This window comes from Taudactylus pleione, unplaced genomic scaffold (genome assembly GCF_031769625.1).
Source record: "Taudactylus pleione unplaced genomic scaffold, aTauple2 ptg000038l, whole genome shotgun sequence".
In the NCBI taxonomy this organism is placed as follows: domain Eukaryota; kingdom Metazoa; phylum Chordata; class Amphibia; order Anura; family Myobatrachidae; genus Taudactylus; species Taudactylus pleione.
In genome coordinates this window covers 3,437,434-3,464,484 of record NW_028284440.1, presented here as the reverse complement: position 1 = coordinate 3,464,484, position 27,051 = coordinate 3,437,434, and the positions used below count along the sequence as shown (strand labels likewise).

Genomic DNA, 27,051 nt, shown 5'->3' with positions numbered 1-27,051 from the left:
AATAACAAACTTTTGGCTTAGGGGTGCCTTGGAAACAATGCTGATACTCTAGGGCGCAGTGATTCAAAAAAGTGTGGGAACCACTGTAGTAAGCAATGTTTACATAGGGGATTCACAATTGGCCCTCACGTCAGCATAAAATGGACAAAAAAAACAAGGTAAACAATAAAAATATTAAAGGTGTAAAGTCAATTGATAGAGCATCTGTGAGAGAATAGATTGGATAAAGAAGGTGACCACACCCAAATTAAGGTGATGGGTATAAGGTGAAAATATGAAAAAGGATTTAGGTAATAATAAACAAAAATGTGTTGATTAAAATACACTCCGCGAACCAACCATAAACTTAAATGTCTACGCATGAATGCACACGATAATAGTAAACTCTGTTTAGGGAACTGTAAATCAAGTGTGAATGTATTATATAGTGTACCTTGTAAATGTGTAATTCTCCATGTCTAACTAGTAATGGGTTATTAGTAATAGTTATTAGTAATACCAGATCGAACAATCATATATAATGTATCACACAAATTGATACACACTCACAATCCTATAATAGCTTGGATGCAATATATGGTGTGTAACAAAAGTTGCAATATCCTCAGTGTAATTTAATTGACATTGGTAACCAGAGTATGAGTCGTCGTAGAGAACATAACATATATAGATTAATAAACAGTTGTACAATGGAGTTACATATCATCCCCACTTGTTGGATTCAATAACAACCATCAGCATTTGAGCATTGCGGGGTTAATATACAAATGATGCCCACAAGTAAGGAGAAGGGCTGAGAAAATGAGAGCCTGTGCAATAAAGCGCTCATGAGCAGGGACCTCTTCCCTCATGTGCTTCTCTACATTTTCTTCTACGCTCTACTCCCCATTAGGGCACCTAACACGGGACTGCCAACTCCCGGTAGCTTATTGTGAGTGCTTTAATCACTATTTCAGCAATGTATATAAGTCGTGACCTTGTCCTGCACTGTAATGTACTGTAAGTTACTTGTTTCCTGTTCACCTATTAGTTCTATGTACTATGTAAGGCACTGCGGAACACTTGTGGCGCCATATATAAAAAGAATAATAATAATAATAATAATAATAAAGTGGGCTGTAATCTACTGTCCACAGTTTGCCAGCAGGCATTAGACTGGAGATGAGAGTTGCAGCACCACAAACACAGTAGAAAATAGGTCAGTAAAGCATCTGCTCTCAGGGCTCTCCCTATGGTTGCGTCCTGTTACACAATGCAGCACAGGACAGTCCCAAAGGGGAGTTACTAGTGAGAGTGCTAATTAGTAGAGAGAAAGACAGAGGCCCTGATTCAGAGCCGCTCGCTATTTGCGGTCTTTCGTTCTAAAACAAGGTGTGGCTATTCAAATTAACCGTTCGCTAATTGCGGTCTGTTCACGCCTCTAAGTCTGAACGAGCGAGCAAAACTTGCGGTTGTATTTTTGAAAAACACGCCCCCTGGCCGCTCGCATCCTACGTCATGTCCGCTATTTATTAGATTAATCGAGCACATCGAACAGCGTATGAACTGCTCGCTATTCTTGTGGCAGGTTTTTTCAACCGCTATTTTGCGATCAGTTCGGGGTAAAAAAAAAACCAAGTGACGTGGTCTAGTGTTCCCTCTAGCTCCGGCGGGAGGCAGGGCGCCGGAGCTAGAGAGGGCATGCCCGTGCGCACGCCAAAGGCGCGCGCGACCGAGAAGGGGGCGGGGTCATTGGAAAAGGGGGCGTGTCTATAAGACGCGTCCCCTTTTCGTCACTCTTGGGGGCGTGCCCGGCACTTACGGACACGCCGGGCAGCCCCCAAGCACTGCAGACAGTGAGAATAGATGCCGGGCGCATGCGCCCGGCGTCTATTCTCCGGCGGTGACCTATTCTCCGGGTCACTGCATGTTTCTCCACCCGCGGGACACTTCGTCCCGCGGGTGAGAACGGCTCCCGCAGGCTGTTAGGGCAGGGCGCTTTTTGCCCTCCTCCTGGAGGGCAGGGTGCTTTCTGCCCTCCAGAAGGAGGGCAGGGCGCCGCGCCCCGCTAAAACAGCCTAGCGGGAACGCTAGTGGTCAATGACGCTGCTGTATTAATTATGCACTCCCTTAAAATGCCCGTTTTGACCTTTAAGCACGCCTGCGATCTAATTCCACACCCCCGTTTTCAAGCACCTTCACCTGTTACCACCCACATACGCCTCCTTCTGTCACTCAAAATAGCAGGCATTCGCTATATAGCGAACAAACGATTTTCGGCCGCACTGACTGGTTAGCGCATGCATATTACAATCCGTACGCATGCGCAGATGTGCAAACATCGGTCAGAACGAACAAGCGGCCGCTTACGAGCGGCTCTGAATCAGGCCCAGTGTCTGCAAATAAAATTTCCAGTGGAATAGGGTTATCGGTGTTGGGGGTAGCCTGTGCGCACAAGGATACCCCCAAGAAGATAAGACGCGAATTTCGCCAGAGCTTGATCACGCCGACTATGATTTTCTGAGCATGCAAGGTAAATTATCTCTGGTGGTCATCCAGGTCAAAATATGATGATCAGAACAGAAACAACACAGTTCCAAAATGAAGTAGTTAACCAGGTTACCACTACAGAGGTATGCAAGTAGATTGTGTATCCGAGAGACACAGTACCAAATGAGAGTATTTCATTCATGTTAAAACAAATCAAGTCTACCTCTACAGCAGCTCTGGATAAATAGATAATGAAATACACAAAGGGGATGATTCAATTGTTTTAAGTGCATAAGCACCACGACAGGGGCAACTCAACTCAGTGCGATGGAAGTGATGTGCTGTTCTGGAACGGTACATCGGGTCCATACACACTGAAGTTTTCCCTCACACTCCTAAGAGGAAATGGAAAATTTGCAATATCGTTAGTTTCAAAAATGGCTTATATGACCACAGCTGAGCACATGCTGGCGGCACTTCTTGGTCAAACACACTTTTTGCCACATATGGGGGGGGTGGCAGTATCTATTTATACAGGAGAAGTTTGTTGACCTCTCACTCCATTCATAAATTCACACTGGCAGTTTCACCATTTACTATCCTGAAGTTCCACAACTAACATGACAGATATTCACTGAATGCTTGTAGTTGGGTTTGTTAAAACTGAAGTCCAATGCAGTATCTGCATCTCGAACATCCTGGGTTTTTCCTCTTTTCTTAGTAACAATTCCATATAGAAGCATTAGACTTTGTATTTATTATTGTTATTTAAAGCACTCATTATATCCATAGTTGTTCTCAAGGACTTCTAGATGTGTCCTCATAAACTATATCTGCAGCCCTTATTGGCGCACCAGGTCCCGTGCAACTCAGCTAGCGCGGAATGTCTTTTTCACACAAAAATGTGTCTTCGTCTCAACCGGATGCGACAAATGGCTGCTCAAGACTGTGCTGATTAATGTTATATGTGACACTTGTATATCGGAGTCTGAATTTGTATACAGTATGCAGTGCTACAATGCAGCAGACGCTGATTATTTCCACACCAAGTTCCATTGTGCTTCGTATACAGACTCAGTAGCACACAGATATAGAAGTGTTGCATATCAGATGAATCAGTGCAGTCTTGTGAAGCTGCTTGTTGCATCAGATTGCAACTAAGACCAGTGGCGTAACTATAAATTTTGCTCCCCCATGCCAAAAAAGTTTCAGGCGTCCCCAGCCCAAAGATCAAACACACCCAAAGACGACGTTTAAGGTGTGTGGTTACATGATACAGCAACGTGCCTTACACATTATGACACACAAAGTAATGCCACTTATAACACAGTGTGCCACACCGGAATGCCCCTTACAACACATTATGCCACACAGCAATGCCCCTTACACATGCCACACAATAATGCCATGTACAACACATAATGACATACAGTAAAGCCCTTATAACAAATTTATGCCATGCTGTAATGCCCCCATTATGCCACACTGTTATGCCACATACAACACATTATGCCACACAGTAATGACCCTAATAGCACATTGTGCACACAGTAATGCCAAACACACATTATGCCAAACAGTAATGCCCATTACATCCCACCCTGACAGATCTACTTCACCAACCCTCCTCTCTGCTCCTGCCAGTCTGTCACCTCAGCTCAAGACAGGTTGCACAGTTTTTATGTCCGTGTAGAACCAGATTATTGGGAACATAGTTTATAACCTGTAAACTGTGTGTATCAAGTTAGTGCCCCTTATACAGTGCCCCCTGTAGTTGTGCCCAAAATGCAATGCCCCCTATACTAGTGCCCCTTATGCAATGCCCCCTGTAGTAGTGCCCATTAAAGTAGTGCCCCCTGTAGTTGTGCCCCCTATACTAGTGCCCCTATTGCAATGCCCCCAGTAATAGTGCCCCTTATGCAATGTCCCCTGTAATAGTGCCCATTATGCAGGGCCCCCTGTAATTGTGCCCATTATGCAGGGCCCCCTGTAATTGTGCCCATTATGCAGGGCCCCCTGTAATTGTGCCCATTATGCAGGGCCCCCTGTAATTGTGCCCATTATGCAGGGCCCCCTGTAATTGTGCCCATTAAAGTAGTGCCCCTTCTAGTAGTGCCCCCTGTAGTTGTGCCCCTTTTAGTAGTGCCCCCTGTAGTTGAACCCAGTAGTTGCCCCCCTGTGAGCCCCCTGTGGTTGCCCCCTGTAGTTGCACCCAGTTGATCCCAATAGTGACCCCCTATAGTTGCTCCCAGTAGTGAGCCCCCTGTAGTTGCACCTAGTTGATCCCAATAGTGAGCCCCCTGTAGTTGCCCCAAGTAGTGAGCCCCCTGTAGTTGCCCCCAGTAGAGCCCCCTGTAGTTAGCCCCCTGTAGTTTCCTCCAGTAGTGAGTCCCCTGTAGTGAGCCCCCTGTAGTTGCCCCCAGTAGTAAGCCCCCTGTAGTTGCACCTAGTTGATCCCAATAGTGAGCCCCCTGTAGTTGATCCCAATAGTGAGCCCCCTGTAGTTGCCCCCAGTAGTGAGCCCCCTGTAGTTGCCCCCAGTAGTGAGCCCCCTGTAGTTGCCCCCAGTAGTGAGCCCCCTGTAGTTGCCCCCAGTAGTGAGTCCCCTGTAATGAGCCCCCTGTAGTTGCACCTAGTTGATCCCAATAGTGAGCCCCCTGTAGTTGCCCCAGTAGTTCCCCCCCGCACACAAAAAAACCCCCAAACACTTACCTTTGTCCCCGCTCCAGTGCTGCTGCCGACCATACCCCAGCGTCCGCTCCTCGGCACTATGAGAGTGACGTCATGCCGCCGGGGGTTTGCATAGGAGCCGGGCGCCCGTTGGTAACACACTCAGCGGGCGCCCGGCAGATGGAGGGTGTAGGGGGTGTGACCGCACCCCCTGCACCCTCCGTAGTTACGGGAGTTCCGCCACTGAGTGGCGTAACTACTGTCCCCATCGCCCCCAAGCTACCCAGCGCCTCCAAGCCACCGCGGGGGCTGTGGGGGCAGTATGTACGCCACTGACTAAGACATATTTTTAAGGCGAAAAAGACGCTCTGCTCAAGCAGAATCGCACAGGAGCTGATGGCTCACTCGTGCCAGGAATGCCCTGCATGGCATATTGAGGCCAGGTATATGAGGACACATCTAAATATGAGATATTATTTCACGAAGACTGAGATTACTGGCCCTTTATTACCTATGTTTCCTTTATTTTGGAGACCGAGGACATTCTTCCTTTCACACATCAGGGTACATTTTGCCGTTTTAAAAATCGAGCAGGGCGCAGCGCCCTGCTAAAACTACCTAGCGGGAAGACTATGGGCCAAATGTAATAGGGTGAAAGTTTAGAAAATGTGAGAGCTTTCTCACACTTTTTAAAGTAGGCCAATGTAATAGGGTCCCAGTTTTCAGATTCAAAAAACTCTCCCAATTTAAACTCTCATCCAGATGTTTTCCCATTTTGAAAATACAGCTCGTAATAGTGCGAGAGTTTACTACTAAACGCTCACCCCATTACATTTGGCCCTATCTGTGATATCCTTCCTACAGTGCAATTATTTCAGCATTATAAAAAGGGGTGTTAAGTTTAGACACCCCGGGGGTGTTAGCGTTAGGCTGTGGGAGGGGGGAGGTTAAGGTTAGGCTCCGGGCAGGGAGGGTAGGTTCAGGGGTTTAGGGTTAGGCACTAGGAGGGGAGGGTTAGTGTTAGGTATTAAGGGGGGAGGGTTAGGTTTAGGCACTTTTGGGGGGGTTAGGCTGCAGGGTAGGGAGAGTTATTATTTGGGTGCAGGAAAGGAGGGTTAGGGGGTAAATAGGACAGGGGAACAGTACTCATCGTTCTCCTGTCAGGATTTGAACTTTCGGGATGCCAAATCAGTGTACTGACAACCAGCATCCCGTCCATTGGTATTTCATACAGTTTCCTTATCAAAATGCTACTGCAATGGAGAGATCCATACAAGGAAAATGTATAATTCTTTTCCTCATCATAAAAGCAAAACTGTGTGCAGCATACCTTTTTCTATTCCATAGTTTATTATTTATGACAATACTTTGCATGTTTTTCATTTATTTAGCTAGTTTTAAAATCTCATTCAACTACACTTCCACAACTCTCAAAATGATTTAGTATTAGTTGAACATTATAATTCAGCTCTGTGTCATAACTCCCATTTTACCTTGTGCCACAAATATTTAGAGCATGGAATATTAGGAAATGAGACTAACGCCAAGGACTGACATCACATCAAAAAGAAAGCTGTTCTAAGGGACTAATGTCTCTATTTAGCTGGAATCTCTAAGATCAACTCTGCATGATGTGGTCATTACTTTTTGACTGCAGGAACCAATAGCCAGTGCTCTGGACCATAAGGCCAAGATACAGCGGCTGGGTAGTAGGGCTGCGGAGTCGGTAAGCCAAACCTTCGACTCTGACTGCTCCATTAGTAAAATAGAGGTCGTCAGTTGAAGGTTTGGTTTACCGAATCAACAGCCCTGCTGCTTACCCCTTTCATCCCCAACGTCTCCTAACACTCCTCATCCACTTGTAAACACTGCAGGCTTCCTCTCTTCCCATGCTCTGCAGAACGTAAGATCTGCTTTTAGCAAACTAGCATCTATTAGCAACTTATTACAAAATCTCACAACCTCCGTGACATAAGAACCTGACGTCACATTCCCATCCAGCCATATACCATATGTGGAAACAGACAAGGAGATGAAGTATGCATTGTTTTCTCCATACTGCATCTTCAGAGTCATACCCCTAAAAACACTCCCTCGCTTCATCTTCCTCTTGCCCACACCATCCATCCATCTATTCACTCTGCTCCGCCATGTTGTATCTGCCATTAAATAAATTGTTCAGCATAGTTTATTTCCTATTCTTTGACCTACCTACACTCAGACTAGGTGATTTCAACATTCCCACTGACAATCCCCCTGGGTCTCGGCTGCCACAAAAAGTTGCTTCACTTCCTTCCTCTGGTCTCTCCCAGTGAACTCCTCCCGCACACTGTGATGGACAGTTACACTTTACCTCACGCTTGCACCAAAACTACTCCTCTGTCCTGTAACCAGCCTGTCCTCTACAGATCTAGCTGCCTCTTTCCATACCAACCCACAGATAATGCAGGTCAAGCCATAAAATACAGTCTTTAAAGATGCAAACCTCAATTTCACCTATTCTCCTCTCAGATTTTCCCTAAAAGTGCTCTCACTCGACACCACCACAATTGCCCCCTCTCTTGGCGTCGCACTAGATTGTCTCCTACTGTATTTTTCACATTCATTCTCTCAGACATCGCCTGCTCAAGACACCATTTTCTTAGCAAAAATACAACCACAACTAGTCATCAATTTCCATTCTCCAAACTTGACTACAGGAACCTTTTTGCAATGTTTTCCCCATTGTCCAGCTCTGCAAAGCAATGTGTTTCACTACATAGTAACGTCGACATTCCTAAAATATTTGAAAAAGCAAAAATACATTGCCAAGTAATGGGTAGAAAAAATGGGCAGCACTTCTCCACACAAGCATACTATATATAACATCTTAATAAAAATGAATAACTTTCTAGAAAAATTGACAGGGTATAATTATGTTGCACATAATTTGTAAATGCTGTTTGGTACGTGGTATATACAGTATGAAATAGTAACTCACCTAGCACATCACAGAGTGCACAGTCTCTCATTCAGAGGTTCCAGATGTGAATGACATGTGCTTATCTACATGCACTGAATGATGGAAAAAAAATCAATGCTAATGAGAACTGAATTAGATAGAACACATTTGGAAACATTTATAAAAACTAAATTAAATACATAAGTGTTTATATCAACCGTCTGTTTCTGTAGTGTTCACAAATAATAAAGTAGTGTATCCACTGGCCGATTAAACAGTGCGATTGAACGGTTACGACATCGTAATCGTTCATTAATCGGGCATGAAAATGTCGAAAACGACCAGCGATGCAAACTCCTACTGGTCATTACTGACATCAATAATCGCCCGAACATGCCGGTCAATCTGACGATAACGACAGTTTGGGTATGCTTTGGGATGAGGGAGGGTGCCTGCACTGAACGACATATCGTTCAGTGTGGGCACCTACGTGTTGAGGAACGACTGAACGATAATCGTTCAAACATTCCTCAGTCAGCAAGTGGATACGCACCTTAATACCCAACATTAATGGTGGGTACACACAGTACAATAAATATGCACGATATGAACAACAATGATATCGACCATATCATTAAGAACGTTCATTTTTTGGTGCCTACCAACCCTCAACTGACCAGCGATGTGCGTGCACTTATGGACGATAATGATATTGACAATCGCCCGTGCATGCAGGCCAACCTGGTCGATATCGACCAGGTTACATAGGGACCCGCGATTGGAGGGTTGGTGGTGTGCTGCATGAACCATAACGATCATCCAGCACACCGGGCAGGTGGAGGATGATCAGTCAGCGATATTGTTATCGCTGACTGATCATACCGTGTGTACGCGCCATTACTTGGTTTCTCAAAATAATGTAACTTTTAGTTTTCATTACTTTTCCCATTGATTTCTAAGGTACCATTCACACATTTGTGGTAACAGTATAGTGCCTGAAGCTTAGATTTTCCAATGCCACGGTCCTCTAATCAGCTAAAACACTTCCAATTCAAAGTTCTGTTCTAGGATTTAAACATGTATGAAAATCAACTGTATCAGCAACACACACATTGCATATACATACAGTCAGGTGCATAAATATTGGGACATTGACAGAATTTTCATATTTGGGCCTCTATTCACCACCACAATGGCTTTGAAATGAAACACACAAGATGTGCTTTAACGGCAGACTTTCAGATTTAATATGAGGGTAATTACATCCAAATCAGGTGAACGGTGTAGGAATTACAACGGTTTCTATATGTGTCTCCCAACCTTGACAAAGGTCCATGCACAGGACCGAAACGTCGGATTTTGAAATGTTGTAACATTTTTACTGAGATGCAATAAAGAGATGTTTTTAAGAAGACTGGTGAGTGCTACCCCCCCCCCCTTTTTCTACTTATATATATATTTCCTAATATTTGAGAAGTGAAGATGGTCAACTCATAAAAAAAATGAGCATACCAAAATGCAAGTTATTTTATGTGAAAGATTACTACTTATACCATTCAATTATAAATAAGATTAAAAAAAAAAAAAGCTTAAATCAGAACTAAATTATTATTAACTTAAAATATCACTAAGGGGTCCATTCATCATCACTTAATGGCCCGTTACACATGCGGAAACACTGGTTTCCCTGAAGATGAATGGCTCGTTACCTAAACTATGCGGAAACGCTAGTTTAAGCATAGTTTAGGTAACGAGCCATTCATCTTCAGGGTTTTAAATAGGACCACCGCATATACAGCAAACTCCAAAAACTAATGGGTCACATCCACTAGACGATCTACTCCCTGTTCAATCTCTAAATGATTTTCCGTTGATTTTTTTTTCCCTTGAAATTTTATCTTTCAGTCTGAACGATTTACAAACGATTTGCAAACTATCTTTAATAGATCAAGTGAAACTGACCTGCATGTTCAGTCGACTGACGAGACGATCAAACGACCAGCGGGAGCGCGCATCGTTGATCGTTAACGACCAAACACTGCACGATTTATAAACGATTTTTAAACGATTGAACGATAACGACAACGTTATCGTTCAATCGCCTGCTAAAATCGTGTAGTGGATGCCCCCCTTTAGTCGGTCTTCGAAAACAAACATCATCTTCAGATGCCGCTTGTTGTCGTAGCCACGCTCCTTCCTTTGGGAAGGAGTTCCGGGGCTCTGAGCGGATCCCTTCGCCGCCTCCTCCCTGGCGGCTTTGCGCATGCAGAAGCCGGCCGGGTGTGGGGGGGGGGGGGTCACACGTGCAGTAGCCGGCCACGAGGGAGGTAAATAGCAGTGTTACTAATCAATGCTGAAATGCTCCGGTGAGAAGCATCCCCTGCAGCGAGGTGGATACTTAATTAAAGGAGGCCGTTTAGCCCCTGATTATGAATAAACTCCTAAATATTTTAACATGCTGTCTGCAACTGTATGCTAAAATACATAAAGATTTTAAGTTAACTGTAATGTTAAACTTCTTGGCTGCGGTGAAGGCATGGAAACTTTTACATTTATATTTGCGCTTGTCGTAAGACGTATGTTTATATTAAATCAACTTCTGGTATTAGTGGGATTTTTATACAACTTCTGTACTCCATAATAATATGTATAAATTGTAATAGAAACTATTCATCTGCTGTATCCAGGCAAAACACTGGAACATGAGCTGTAAAAGTCTATAGATCATACAAAACGGGTGAAAAACTTCTTAAGATATTATTGCTTTGCCCTTCACAATCCTGACATGGTTTGTATCCAGTGCCAACATGGTAAGTGAATCAATTTAATTTGCAATTCTCATTTATGATTATATAGTGAAATGCCAACCATAAAACTGAAGAAAAAATAAAGCTGAAATTCATTAACCCATCCCATGCAGAGGACTCCTTGTTGCCAACATACAATCCCCCCCCAAATAAAATCCCACATACACAGGCTACTCTCAGATTGATCCAATTAGGCACTGCACCCAATGATTTGTTTGAACGCCAAGGAGCAGATTCAGTAAAGTGCGAGGCTTCAACATGGGCTGCGCTCTAATCAGCAATTATGGTAGATCTATGTTATGCTTACAACTCATAAGACAGCAAACAGAAATCTTTGATGAAAGCCTGATTTTAAGTTATAGTCATTGACTGTGACTATACTAATTGAATAGGTTTCAGCACTTATGTCACAATCACTCAAGCAAATTTAATGCCCAATGGATGAAAGATGCCAGCGTTCCGACAGTTGTGCCGACCATAGAGGCGAGCAGGAAAATCTGTGATGCTAGGCTGCCAAAATGCCAAGTGATCTGCCCAGAAGAACATAGTTTGGAATTGAATTGCCCCCTTATCCAAAACCGGATCCAGAGGGTGAGACACCAAAACCCAGGCAATTTGTTATTATATACTATATATAACCGTGGTAGGCAAAATCAAGTGGAAATCGAAAGTCAGGCAAATGACAAAGTCTTAAATGTGTCTAAAAAATAAGGGGAGGGGGAATACGTAGAAATTGTAAGAAAATTAGTTAAACATTAGGATCCAACAGTATATTTGTTCATTTTTGTTATATAAAATTAACTCTAAAATGAACTAGAAGTGACAAGTGATAATTTTTATTTATAATGCACACTTCTGCTCCTTAGTCTCCTGGCTCTACAGGGCTTCAGTCTGAGGCCCTGCAGGTAAAACAGTTTCTCCAGTCCCTGCCAGTCCAATCTTTGTTTCATCTGCTGACCATCTCCATTTTCTAAAGAATAGAAAGCAAACATCAGGAAACAAGACACTTGCATTGCAGAAGTCCTCTCATGGTTAATCAGCTAGTAAATGAAAGGAGCTCTGCATACCCCAAGACCGACTTCCCCCTACCCTCCTCTGTACAGTAGATAGGATGAAGGATGGGCAGTCTATACTGTCATCTGTGCAAGGGTGCTCCGATGCCTATTGAACTGAATATTGGTGCATAATATACATTTCTTCATTATGGCTTCTGACTAAAATCCTGACAATCAGTGGAATATAGTTGGGATTTTAGGAACAGGGATTTACATACAAAACAAACAATTGATAAGTCATGCGCTTCAAAATGTTGCAGCAATAAATCTGATGGTCACCATAAACATCACAAACAATTCAACATATAAAAAGGCAATGGTTTAGCGCAACCTGTGTGTGGGTATTTGAACACACCAAAATGGTGTATAACAGTGGTGTCAAACTTGGGCCATCCAGCTGCAGTGGAACTATACATCCCAGAATGCCCTGCCACAGTTTTAGCATGCCCTAAGAGCAAAACTGTGGCAGTGCATGCTGGGATGTGTAGTTCCATTGCAGCTGGATGGCCCGCGTTTGACACCACTGGTGTATAACGTAACACTACCTTCTAACCCCTTATAGGTCTTTCTACTAGTATACAGAATGGCAGAATCTCAAATCCATTTCATCCTTCATTAAATAGTACGGTAATGTCAATTGCTCAAAGTATCAACAAATTCCTCTTCACTTCTCCTGATAGCTACAGTTTGTTTCTGGTTTTCTCCTATTATCTCGTAGTGATAGGTTATCTACCAAAACACATATATGGAGGGAAAACAAGCACTCTCTAATAGTGAAACACCATTTAATATGGAAAAGTGGATAAAACATGAAAAACCACCCAAAGATAAGGCAGCGTACCAGCTTATAAGGTACATATAACACACCAACAACAGTTCAATATAATGAATGGAAGGAAAGGTCCCGGGATCGGAAGTCCATCATAAATGTCCAGGTCTGGATGAGCTGTCCTTCTCATGCTCTCCACCAACGCATTTCAGCTCAATAGAGCTTTTTTCAAGGTGTAATGGGCTAGGTCAACCAAGGATCTCTCTAAAACCTGAACTGTTGGGGTGCCTTAGGGACCGCACTTGGGAACATCTGGGCTAGGTGGTTGTAAATCTATTAAACCCCCATTGGCCCTCTATTGGTGGACTTCTTTGGGATAGTGACCTTTACAATAAACATCAAATATCCGGCTTCTGATGAAAATATGCAAACAACTTAAACTTTGTAAATCTCAGGTAATGAACCATCTTATGGTGGTATATTAGTCTAAACTTAATATACAGTACTTTGAGAAAAACACTAATTGCGTTCAAAGCTGGTTGTAGAAGTCACGCCATTTCTGGTTTCCATAGCTAGAAATGTAAATATTTTCAATTGATGTCTTAATCATCCTGTGTTCAACAGTGATCTGCACACTGTGTGCAAGACAAAACTTTTAAAAGCTAATTCCACCTTTAAAAAAATGCCTCTAATAAAGCAAAACACTGGACAATCAAAATGAAAAAAATCCTTTTTACGAAGTGAAAATCCAGTTGTCATGAGCAATAAGCCTGGCAAACCACACAGCAAGTCTTTTTGTGGCTAATCCCAGTGCAAATATCAAACCATAAATTAAAGTGTTCCATTTTCAAATTTGTTGTTCAAAAGTGTAAACTACATCATTCGTCCTTGGATATTGTCCTACAGAAATTTAATTTATTGTGTACTCGCTATGTGTAAACATTATCCATCTAGGCCACAGGTTCTCAAACCCGGTCCCTCAGGACCCCAAACAGTACATGTTTTCCAGATCTCCTCACAGAAATCACAAGTGAGATAATTAGCTCCACTTGTGCATCTTTTAAAAAGTGTCAGTGAGTAATGAATACACCAGTGCACCTGCTGGGTTACCTGGAAAACATGACCAGTGTGGGGTCCTGATCCAGGCAACTTGCAGTTTTGTAGAAAAATCACAACGAAGTTGTGTAACGAAAATCTAATAAAAAGAAATCAAGGAAGGCACTCACTTATTGACCGACAGCCAAAGTAACACTTCAATTAATGGCTCAATGTTGTCGATATTTGATATATGGACATATTCTGTAATGTACCGATGTGTCCTTCCGCGAGTGAGCCGTCAGGTCCCGTGTGACTCTGCTTGCGCAGAGCTTCTTTTTCACCCGGGAAATTTGCCTTTGTAAATTTGTCTTAATGAGATGCACCTAAGACACACTAGGAGACTGCACGGATTAATTTGATATGTGACACTATATCTGTTTGCAAAAGAGTCTGTACACAAAGCACAACGGAACGTGGAGGTGAAAATAGCTGTGGCAGATTCAGACTCAGAAACACACAGATAAACAAATGTTGCATATCAAATTTATCAGTGCAGTCGCATTGCGACTAAGGTGCATTTTCAGGAGAAAAATACGCCGAAGAGACATACTGTACGCGGAAGCAGAGTCGCATGGGACCTGGCACACAGAGAGAGCAGTTGTTTGGCTTGGCTGCAGCAATAGTGTACAAGGATACATCTAAAGTTCTACTGCAATATAACAACTGCTTTCCACAGCTTACATACCTGATAATGTTTTACATACTGGAACACTGTGTGACTTGATCCCCAGACGTGCTGTGCGCATGGTGCAAAGGCCCACTGCTACAAAAGCCTAAAGATTTGTGAACAGCACGCACGGCAGCACAGGAATTAACTCTGGGTGCTTCATACCAGTTGTAGAAAAGAATTCAATTATGTTTTGCAACGTATTTATTAAGTAATAATAATAAAAAAAATATGAGATATGGTAAGAACTTACCCTTGTTATCTATATTTCTACGAAGTCCATAGGGTTCCACAGGATACCTTGGGGTTTACCTTGGGGTATAGGTGTGACGTCAGTCGCAGGGCACCTCAGTTAGTTACCAAGCCATAGGCCGGAGGAGGAGAAGGAAGAGAGAGAACAAAGATCTGGACACATACAAGAATCACATTCTCACCAGAGGGAGACGGAAAACCGGTGACCAGAGCAAAGCCCATCTGCAGCACAGGTGCGACAGGGCGGGAGTCCTGTGGAACCCTATGGACTTCGTAGAAATAGAGATAACAAGGGTAAGTTCTTACCATATCTCATTTTCTACTTCAGGGTCCATAGGGTATCCACAGGATACCTTGGGGATGTCCCAAAGAAGTATCCTTTAAGGGTGGGGACGCTCCTGTGCAGAAAGGAGAATCCGCCGCCCGAAGGAAGCATCCTGAGAGGCGAAGGTGTCAAACCTGTAATACCTCACAAAGGTATGGACAGAGGACCACGTAGCAGCCTTGCAGATCTGGACTGCAGAGGCACCACGTCGAGCTGCCCACGAAGGACCCACAGACCTAGCGGAATGAGCCTTCAGAGAAGGAGGAACCGGTAGGCCTTCATGAAGATAAGCTTCAGAAATAGCCATACGGATCCAGGCTGCCAAAGTTTGCTTTGAAGCAGGCCAACCCTTTTTACGGAAGCCATAGAGGACAAACAAAGCGTCCGACTTCCTAAACGAAGAAGTGCGGTCAACATAAGTCCTTAGGGCCCGCACAACATCCAAAGAGGCCTCACCCACGGAAAGACCCGGTGAGTTAAAGGCCGGAACAACGATTTCCTCGTTAACATGAAACTGGGAAACAACTTTGGGAAGAAACTCGGGCCGAGTGCGGAGTACTGCGCTGTTCCCATGAAAAACCAAGAAAGGGGGTCTACAAGAAAGAGCCCCTAACTCAGAAACACGTCTGGCCGAAGCAATAGCCAGAAGGAAAACAGTCTTAGCTGTTAGCCATTTAAGATCCACTGATCCCAGTGGTTCAAATGGCGGTCCTTGGAGAGCCCTCAGGACCACAGCCAAATCCCAAGGCACCACAGGTGGAACAAACGGCGGCTGAATGCGGACAACACCTTGCATAAAGGTGCGCACATCCGGGATTGTAGCAATCCTACGGTGAAACCAGACAGACAGGGCCGAAACCTGTACCTTCAAAGAAGCAAGGTGAAGCCCATGATCTAGTCCCGCTTGCAGGAAGGCGAGAATCCGAGACAGACAAAACTCCCGCGGTGCATAACCTCTCGGTCGACACCACTGGAAGAACGTGTGCCACATGCGATGGTATATCCTCGCGGAAGACGGTTTCCGAGCTCGCAACATTGTACGCACCACAGAGCTGGAAAACCCACGGGACCTCAGCATGGCCGTCTCAACAGCCACGCCATCAAAGACAGCCGAGTCAGGTCCGGGTGACGACAAGGACCCCGAGACAGGAGGTCCGGCCGTAGCGGCAACCGCAGAGGACTGTCCACGGACAGACCCTGAAGGTCTGAGAACCAGTGCCGTCTGGGCCACGCGGGAGCTATCAACAGGAGCGTCCCTCCTTCCTGTTTGAATTTCCGGATTACCCGTGGAAGAAGGGAGACCGGAGGGAACAGGTAGGCGAACCGGAACGTCCACCGGACGGACAGAGCATCCACCAGAGACGCCCCTTCGTCTCTTGTGCGAGACCCGTACACCGGCAACTTGTTGTTGTGCCGAGACGCCATGAGGTCGATCTCTGGAAGACCCCATCTGCCCACCAGTAGTTGAAAAACGTCCGGGTTCAGGGACCATTCCCCCGGATGAACGTCCTGGCGACTTAGAAAGTCCGCCTCCCGATTGAGCACTCCCGGGATGAAGACCACTGATATGGCCGGAAGATTGCGCTCCGCCCAAACCAGGATCCGAGACACCTCTACGAGAGCCGCCCGGCTTCGGGTTCCTCCTTGCCTGTTTATGTAGGCCACGGTGGTAGCGTTCTCCGACTGGACCTGTACCGGGTGACCCTGGAGAAACAGATGTGCCTGCTGGAGAGCATTGAAGACCGCACGGAGTTCCAAGATATTGATTGGAAGCTCCGCTTTTGTCGGCGTCCACCTGCCCTGGAACAAATGTGGACCCGAAACTGCTCCCCAGCCCCGAAGACTGCCGTCCGTTGTCAACAGGACCCAATTTGGAACCCAGAACGGACTTCCCTCGCTGAGGTGGGTCGTCTGTAACCACCAAGCAAGGGACAGGCGAACCTCCGGGGTGAACACAATCGTCTGGGACTTCAGAGACTGAGGCAGCCCGTTCCACTTTGACAGGATCAGGTGCTGCAGAGGTCTGGAGTGAAACTGGGCATATTCCACCATGTCGAACACCGACACCATGGAGCCCAGTAACCTCATCGCCGAGTGTAGAGACACCCGGCGGCTGTGCAGACAACTGCGCACCATTGACTGTAAAGTAGAGATCTTTTCCTCCGTCACGAAGATCTTTTGCTGTCCCGAGTCCAATAAGGCTCCAAGATGCAGAATCCTCCGAGACGGGATTAGAGTGGACTTCTGCCAGTTGATTAGCCAGCCGTGCCGTTGCAGCAGGGCAATGGTCAGGTCCAAGTGGCGTAACAGGAGCTCTGGAGATCCCGCCACCAATAACAGGTCGTCCAAGTACGGTAACATGCAGACTCCCTGCAGCCGCAGAGAAGCCGCCATGACCGCCATCACCTTGGTGAAAACACGTGGTGCTGTCGCCAGGCCAAAAGGTAACGCCCGAAACTGGAAGTGGTCGCTGCGGATTGCAAACCTGAGGAACTGTTGATGGCGCAAAAGAATAGGGACATGCAGGTAAGCATCCTGTATGTCCAATAACACCATGTAGTCCCCAGGTTCCAGTGCCAGAATGATGGACCGTAGGGTCTCCATCCGAAACTTCGGTACCCGCAAAGACTTGTTGAGTGCTTTGAGGTTGAGAATCGGACGATACGACCCATTGGGTTTCTGTACCAAAAAAAGATTTGAATAGAAACCCTGGCCCCTCTGGGAGAATGGAACAGGCACTATAACTCCAGCCTGGAGCATAGTGTGCAATACCTTCTGCAGCTCCGTAGCCATGTTCCGGTCTGATGGTAGACCCGTGGTGAAGAATCGAGCCGGGGGTCTGTGCCGGAAGGAGAGGGCGTACCCGTGGGAGACCACCTCCAGAACCCAAGTGTCTGTCGTAGTGACCGACCAACACTGGGCGAACTGCAGCAGGAGGCCTCCCACCCTGGGATCCCCCAAAGGGAGGCCCGGACCGTCAGGCCGCAGGCTTGTCATCTGGCTTGGGGGCCGGACGTCTGGTACTCCATGCCTGCTTCCGAGGCTTGACCGATTTCCTAGGGCCAGCCTGACGAGGAAACGACTGTGGTTTGGGCATGCCCTGGGCCCTAGATGACCGAAAGGACGATGGTCCAGAACCAGAAGGAGCAGCGGCCGACGGGAGACAAGCCGATTTGGCTGCCGCCAGCGTGGCCACAATCTTATCCAGATCCGGACCGAAGAGAACTTCTCCGGTAAACGGCAACGCTTCCAGACCCTTCTTGGAATCTGCGTCCGCCTTCCAGGATCGCAGCCACAAGGTGCGACGAGCAGCTACCGCTGCTGAAGAAATTCTAGACACCAGAGTACTAATGTCTAGAGCCGCCTCGTTGATGTAGGTGGCCGAATCACGGAGATTGCCAATCAACTCCGCCTGTTCGGCCGGACAGTCGGAATCAAAAGAAGCCTCTAATGAATCCGCCCAGCGCTCCATCGCTCTGGCAACCCAGCTAATGGCCATAGCCGGCCGTGCTGCCCCCCCTGCAAGGGAATAAGCGGACTTCAGGCAGATTTCCACCTTGTGGTCCGTAGCACCCTTAAGGGAGGACATGGATGGCATTGGCAATGTGGCACTACGGACAAGACGGGTCACGTGAGAATCCACCTGTGGAGGGGATTCCCATTTAGCAAAATAATTATCCGCGAACGGATAAGCCACTGCCAGGCGTCGCTGCGGCTGGTATCTTTTGCCAGGCTGTTTCCACACCTCCTCTAAATGGTCCACCAACTGACCCGAAAGAGGAAAGACTGTGGCATCGCCCTTCACGTCTTTGAAAAAGGCATACTTAGACTTAGCCGCTGGGGGAACTTCGTTCTCAATCACCAAGGCTGTGCGGACTGCCCGAATAAGTCCAGGAATATATACTTTGGACTTAGCATCAGCGTCCTTAGTATGGAGAGGTTCCTGATCGTAAGGATCCAGAATCTCCCCATCATCAGACGTCCCTTCGTCATCCTCATAAGGAGCGGACAGAGACGCCACCGGCCGTTTATGAGGCCGAATCACAGACTCCCCTTGCAACACATCCGACAAGTGCTGTACAGAACTCGTCAGGGAGTTAACCCACGCTGGCTCCTGAGAAACCGGGAGCGGGGAAATAGGGAGACTGTGGGGTACCACCAATTGTCGTGGGAAACCCTGCATGGGTGACGACACCACCGACGGCTGGGACAAACCCATCGGAGTAAACGCGGGCTGCGGAGCTAACTGGCCCACTAAAGCTGTAAGCGCCTGAGCGAAACTAGCCCAGGGCGGCTCCTGTACCGGTGCTGTGACCGTAAGAGGCTGCGCCATGGACAAACACTGCCGGCAAAGGCCCTCCGCGCTACCCTCCCCCTCCGCTAACAGTACTTTACACGTGGTACACTGTAGCCGGAGGGGAAAATCACTTTCAGACATGATGGCACCACGTATGTGACCCCTCTCACCAATTATATATTAAATAGGCGAGAGACCACCCTGCAGCACCGCATCGCAAGGGCTTAGCAGAAAGAACAGGGACAGTAATAAAGCTGACAGTCTTGAGAAGAAAAGTTACAGGCAGCAGCGCTAGCACAGTCACATACAATGCAAAGAAAATCAATTCCTGCACTAACAGCGCTGATCACTCAACTACACAGACACAGGGCCTGGTAGGACACAGCGCTGCATACACAGACCTGACCACAGCGGAGGAGAGGTATGCGGGAGGACCCATACCACGATGCTTCCAATGCAGGCTTCCAGCAGCGTTCACCATGCTTCTGAAAAGATGGCCGCCGAGGAGCAGAGAGAAGGCTGGCCTGGGGGAGGAGCGCTGACACAGGGCCAGTCAGCACAGTGCAGAGAGGGCTGTGTGCAGCGGGGGAGGCGCCGGCTGTGAGACAGGGAAGGCGCGCTCCCCTGGCAAGCATTTAACCCCTGGGACGCCGCAGCGCTACCGCTCTGCTGCGGTCCGCTGTCCCAGGGGGTAGTGGAAGCGCAGGTTGGTCGCCTGGCTCCACGCTGCAGCCAGTCCCCAGGGAGCCCCCTGCCTGGGGACTTAGGACCATGTGATCAGCGGGGACCCACCGCGGGACCCCGCTGCTTACCTCTGTCCCCCTTGAATCCGGCCATGGTCCGGAACATCTGGGGTCACCGCTAGCTGTGACCCCAGATGCCCACCAGCATCCCCGGATCAGTACCGGCGGGGAGTAGGGAAGACAGCATGGACGTCAGGACTGACTGTCCATGCTGTTCATCCAGATGTGCAGCCACAGCTGCATGAAGAAAAAACTTCAGGGGCTCTTCTAGCCCCCACTCCAACAGGTGCACCCGACTCCGGCCGGGCACCAAACTAAACTGAGGTGCCTTGGCTCGGGGGCGGGGTATAGGAGGGGGACCTAGTGCATCCTGGGAGGCTGAAAGCTTAACTCTTTGGTGCCCTGCAACTGACGTCACACCTATACCCCAAGGTATCCTGTGGATACCCTATGGACCCTGAAGTAGAAAAAAAAAGTTAGAGTTAATGTATGGTGAAGAAGTGCCGAAAGGGCTAAATTCTGGAGCTGGGTGTACAAGTGTCAAGATGCTGTTTTACATTTAAAATGGCTTATACATGTATTTCAGAAAAAAATAAGCCTAGTGGTCTAGTGGGTATCTGGTTTTCACTTAACCTACAGCCAGGTGCATAAATATTGGGACATTGACAGAATTTTCATATTTTGGCCTCTATTCACCACCACAATGGCTTTGAAATGAAACAAACAAGATGTGCTTTAACTGCAGACTTTCAGATTTAATTTGAGGGTAATTACATCCAAATCAGGTGAACGGTGTAGGAATTACAACGGTTTCTATATGTGCCTCCCACTTTTTAAGGGGCCAAAAGTAATGGGACAAACTAAACAATCCTAAATCACTTTTTAATACTTTGTTGCAAATCCTTTGCAGGCCTCTACTGCAAATGTCTTCAGTTCCTGCTTGTTCTTGGGGCATTTTCCCTTCAGTTTTGTCTTCATCAAGTGAAATGCATGCTCAATCGGATTCAGGTCAGGGGATTGACTTGGTCATTGCATAACATTCCACTTTTTAGCCTTAAAAAACTCTTTGGTTGCTTTTGTAGTATGCTGCGGGTCATTGTCCATCTGTACTGTGAAGCGCCGTCCAATGAGTTCTGAAGCATTTGACTGAATATGAGCATATAATATTGCCCAAAACACTTCAGAATTCATTCTGCTGCTTTTTTCAGCAGTCACATCATCAATAAATACAAGGGAACCAGTTCCATTGGCAGCCATACATGCAAACACCATGACACTACCACCACCATGCTTCACCGATGAGGTGGTATGTTTTGGATCATGAGCAGTTTCTTTACTTCTCCATACTCTTCTCTTCCCATCACTCTGGTACAAGTTGATCTTTGTCTCATCTGTCCATAGGATGTTGTTCCAGAACTGTAATGGATTTTTTAGATGTTGTTTGGCAAACTCTAATCTGGTCTTCCTGTTTTTGAGGCTCACCAATGGTTTACATCTTGTGGTGAACCCTCTATATTCACTCTTGTGAAGTCTTCTCTTGATTGTTGACTTTGACACATATACACCTACCTCCTGGAGAGTGTTCTTGATTTGGCCAACTGTTGTGAAGGGGTTTTTATTCACCAGGGAAATAATTCTTCTGTCATCCACCACAGTTGTTTTCCTGGGTCTTCTTGGTCTTTTGGTGTTGCTGAGCTCTCCGATGCATTCTTTCTTTTTAAGAATGTTCCAAACAGTTGATTTGACCACACCTAATGTTTTTGCCATCTCTCTGATGGGTTTGTTTTGATTTTTCAGCATAATGATGGCTTGCTTCACTGATCGTGACAGCTCTTTGGATCTCATATTGAGAGTAGACAGCAACTGATTCAAAATGCAAATGTCACACCTAGAATCAACTCCAGACCTTTTACCTGCTTAATTGATAATGAAATAACGAGGGAATAGCCCACACCTGTCCATGAAATAGCTTTTGAGTTGATAGTCCCATTACTTTTGGCCCCTTAAAAAGTGGGAGGCACATATAGAAACCACTGTAATTCCTACACCATTCACCTGATTTGGATGTAATTACCCTCAAATTAAATCTGAAAGTCTGCAGTTAAAACACATCTTGTTTGTTTCATTTCAAAGCCATTGTGGTGGTGAATAGAGGCCAAAATATTAAAATTCTGTCAGCATCCCAATATTTATGCACCTGACTGTACATCCATTGAAATGTGCAGTACAGCTATAATCACAGGATTGAAAAGGGATATGTTTTGTGATGCATTTTGAGAACATCTGCAACAGATCATGTGTACTCTGCCATGTGGATCTGACAAAACACATTTCAAATGAATGTCTATGGGGGTAAGATAGGCGGCGATATTCAATTGTTTTTGGGTGTCCATGTTGCACCCAAATAAACTGAGTTTAGCCGTGTAAAATGGCTGAACTTGTCTAAAATCCTGGTTAGCACGCCCAAAAAGCAGTTTGGGTGCCCAAAACCAGGACTTTGACCATTTCTGCTCGCCACATCAGGAAGGTGCGAGCATTCGCGCCCAATTGGAGCAAGAACTGTTCTGTTGGGCACCCATTTGTAACAGTCACAGGCGCAAACAATTGAATCGTCTCTTATGGGTCTGATTAAGAGTAGGCTGTCATTTTTTAGCCTGAATGAAAATGCAAATTTATGGCCGCACAACTGCAGCTTTAAATGTGTATCTCACCATACACAATATGGGAGTCTCCTAAGTCCGCAATCCTTGGAAAACCTAGCACATCAGCTCCCTGTAAGCAGCACGTCAGTAAAAGAAGCATCCTTAGGATCTCAAATACATAGCCAGACATATCCAATCCTTTCATATTTTTTTTGTTGCTATATTTTAATGTAAATACAAATATATAAACGAAGAGAATCAACAAAGTAGTTATTTACCATATGATGGAATCATGCGTTATATAAAAACGAACATAACATCATAGCATCACTTCTATCATCCTAATGGATGAAGGAAAAATAAAGTTACCACATATATCCTAGGATAGAGATTAAGATGAGAGAGGTCTGTAATTTTCATCATAGCTACACTTTAACTGTGAGAGATGGAATCAGAACAAATAATTCCGGAAATCACATTGTATGATTTTTAAACAATTTATTTGTATATTCTTTCGGAAAAAAAATATTTGGACAATCAAAAAGTTAAACTCAATACTTTGTAAAGTAACCTCGGTTGGCAATTACAGAGGTCAAACGTTTCCTGTAGTTCTTGACCAGGTTTGCACACACTGCAGCAGGTATTTTGGCCCACTCTTCAATGCAGATCTTCTCTATATGTGTCATGTTTTGGGGCTGTCGCCGGGCCACACGGACTTTCAACTCCCTCCACAGATTTTCTATTGGGTTGAGGTCTGGAGACTAGCTAGGCCAATCCAGGACCTTGAAATGCTTCTTATGGAGCCACTCCTTAGTTGCCCGGGCGGTGTGTTTGGGGTCATTGTCATGCTGGAAGACCCAGCCATGTTGCATCTTCAATGCTCTTACTGAGGGAAGGAGGTTTTTCCCCAAAATGTCACGATACATGTCCCCATTCATCCTCTCCGTAATACGGATCAGTCGTCCTGTCCCCTTTGCAGAAAAGTATCCCCCAAGCATGATGTTTCCACCCCCATGCTTCACAGTGGGTATGGTGTTTTTGGGATGCCACTCATCATTCTTCTCCCTCCAAACACAGCATGTGGAGTTTATACCAAAAAGTTCTATTTTGGTCTCATCTGACCACATGACATTCTCCCAATCCTCCTCTGGATCATCCAGATGGTCACGGGCAAACTTTAGACGGGCCTGGATATGTGCTGGCTTAGGTAGGGGGACCTTTCGGGCGTTGCAGGATTTGAATCCATGATGACGTAGTGTGTTACTAATGGTAACCTTTGTGACTGTGGTCCCAGCTCTCTTGAGGTCATTGACTGGGTCCCCCCGTGTAGTTCTGGTATGATCCCTCACCGTTCTCAAGATCATTGGTACCTCACGAGGTGAGATCTTGCATGGAACCCCTGGTCGAGGGAGATTGTCAGTGATCTTGTATTTCTTCCATTTTTTAATAATTGCGCCAACAGTTGATCTCTTCTCACCAAGCTGCTTGCCTATTGTCGAGAAGCTCATCCCAGCCTTGTGCAGGTCTACAATTTTGTCCCTGGTGTCCTTGGCCATGGTGAGAGGTTGTAGTCTGACTGTTTGAGGGCATGGACAGGTGTCTCTTATACAGTTAACCAGTTCAAACAGGTGCCATTAATACAGGTAACGAGTGGAGGATAGATGAGCTTCCTAAAGAAGAAGTAACAGGTCTGTGAAAGCCAGAATACTTGCTGATTGGTAGGCGTCCAAATATTTATTTTCCACAAGTATATACAAATAAATTGTTTAAAAATCATACAATGTGATTTCCGGAATTTTTTGTTCCGATTCTGTCTCTCACAGTTAAAGTGTACCTATGATGGAAATTACAGACCTCTCTCATCTTTTTAAAGTGCAACAACTTGCAGAATCGGTGGTTGTCCAAATACTTTTTTGCCCCACTGTATGTATAATTAATTTATATATATATATATATATATATATATATATATACACACATGCACACACATATACATACATACATACATACATATACACACACACAGCGTATAGAAGGCGGCGGCACTCGTCAATAATATAATCAAAAAGAAGGGTCACAGACCATCACTGATGATTCAACGTTTCAATCTTAATAGATTTTCATCAGGAATAATTTACATTACAAATAGCAATTACAAATGAATCACTCCCTCTGAGTCCAGAGAAAACAAAAGAGCAAGGGCCATAGTGGAGTAATGGATAAGGCAAATTATTAATCTAGTGTTATGTTAGGCCAGCCTTCCTGGAATAAAACCTACTTGATCAGTGTTAAATAATAAAGGTTAACAAAATTCAGAAAGGTCACAAGTGTTTTTCAATAAATCATCTTATTAATGTTTAATAATGAGATAGGTCTATGACTAGAGAAGTTTAGTCTTTTCATTCCTTTGGGAGTACCATGAGCTTGGAGAACGGGTGGCTTTGCATAATTTTATTCTCCAGTAATGTTTTTGGGATCATGTGTTATTTTCCCTGACAAGGTTTTCATAGCCAAAAGTATGCGGGCACCTGAACATTACGCCCAGATGAGCTTTTTGAACATCTCATTCCAAATTCATGTGTATTACTATAGAGTTGGTGCTTCCTTTGCTGCTATAACAACCTCCGCTCCTATGGGAAGGCTTTCCACTAAATTTTGAAACATGGCTGCGAGGATTCAAAATCTATCAGCCATAAGAACATTAGTAAGGTTGAACACCAGTTAAGCCTGGCTAGCCGTTCACGTTATAATTCATTTCAACTTCCGCTCCTATGGGAAGGCTTTCCACTACATTTTGGAACATGGCTGTCAGGATTTGGAATTCATTCAGCCACAATATCATTAGTTAGGTTGAGCACAGTTAAGCCTGGCTAGCAGTTCACATTCCAATTCATTACAAAGGTGTTCAATGGGGTTGAAGTAAGGACTTTGTGCAGGTCAGTAACAGTCTTCTACACCAAACCATTTATTGATGGATCTCATTTAGGAAAGGGCCTTCCCCAAACTGTAGCCCAAAACTGGATGCAGCATTTTCTAGAATGTCACTGTATGCTGTAGCACTTAGGATTTCCACTCAAAAGAACTTAAAGGCCCAGGTGTCAAAAAAAAAAAAAAAAAAAAAACAGCCCCAAACCATTATTTGTCCTCCACCAAACTTTTGAGAAGCCAGTATGAATTACGACTTACATCTGTCAAATGCAGTTTCATGAGTGCAAGACAATGAAGCATGATTTGTCACTCCAGAGGGACATGATAGGTTTCTGATAGGGGGATGAAACTGTCAATCACGTTGACAGTTGCATCTGACCTTCTGGACATTGCAGCAATCATAGAGAGGAGTCAGAACAGACATGTGGGATGTGGACCGAGTAGGGATTACTCATTCCTGCTGGCCAACTATGGGATAGGTTATTCTATTTAAGATCAAATAGGAAGTCGGGTTCGCCCTGACAAACTGATAGCAGCAAAAAGTGCATCTGCGTTTTCCTGCTGCATACAATTATCTGTGTTGTTATTGTTGCTAGTCAGCTAGAAAAGTGGGGTTAGCCCTACGACACTAGCAGAGTCAGACTATGCCCTAAAGAATGAATGAATGCAAGTCAACATTTACACTGAATATCTACCAAACCCTGACTATTATCCCACAACCTGTCACAAACTTTTATAACAACTAATCTCCTTTTATTATTGCTACTCAAAACTTCTGAATGTTACTATCATTCTAGGGCAGTGATTCCCAACCTGGGTCCTCAAGGCACATTAACTGTGCAGGTTTTGAGGATATCTATCCATTCTTGAGCAAAGATGGTTAAATGAAAAACATAACTGAGCTACTAATGAAGTCATGTGCTCAGGTATGGCCATCCTTAAAACCTGGATTGTTAGCGTGCCATGAGGACTGAGGTTGGGATACACTGTTCTAGGGAGTGTGAAGAAACACTGTAATCACAAATATAACTCCTGAAACAAAGATTATTTGGTGGCAATATCTATAAGAAATATTTATATATTACTATTAGAATGCATTGATTTCTACTGGCTACTGGGGAATGACCATTTTTACTAAACTTCGCCATTACAGTCCATGTTTTAAGGATATCCATGCTTGAGCCCAGATGGTTAAAACACATTAACTGAAGTACTAATTAAGTCCCCGATGCTCAAGCATGGATATACAGTCAGGTGCATAAATATTGGGACATTGACAGAATTTTCATATTTTGGCCTCTATTCACCACCACAATGGCTTTGAAATTAAACAAACAAGATGTGCTTTAACTGCAGACTTTCAGATTTAATTTGTGGGTAATTACATC

At 45.1% G+C, this 27,051-nt stretch overlaps 1 protein-coding gene across 4 annotated transcripts in view; it reads right to left on the bottom strand.

Annotated features, from left to right (window-relative positions):
* Nucleotides 1–27,051, bottom strand: part of CNOT2 (CCR4-NOT transcription complex subunit 2) — a 114,973-nt gene that overhangs the window by 44,843 nt on the left and 43,079 nt on the right. The window contains exon 2 of one of the 4 annotated variants that reach the window (XM_088452523.1): nucleotides 8,120–8,193. The exons of the other annotated variants lie outside the window; for them this stretch is intronic. The gene's annotated coding sequence lies outside the window, so the exon portion shown is untranslated. The remainder of the gene's footprint in view (nucleotides 1–8,119; nucleotides 8,194–27,051) is intronic. 4 annotated transcript variants of the gene reach the window in all.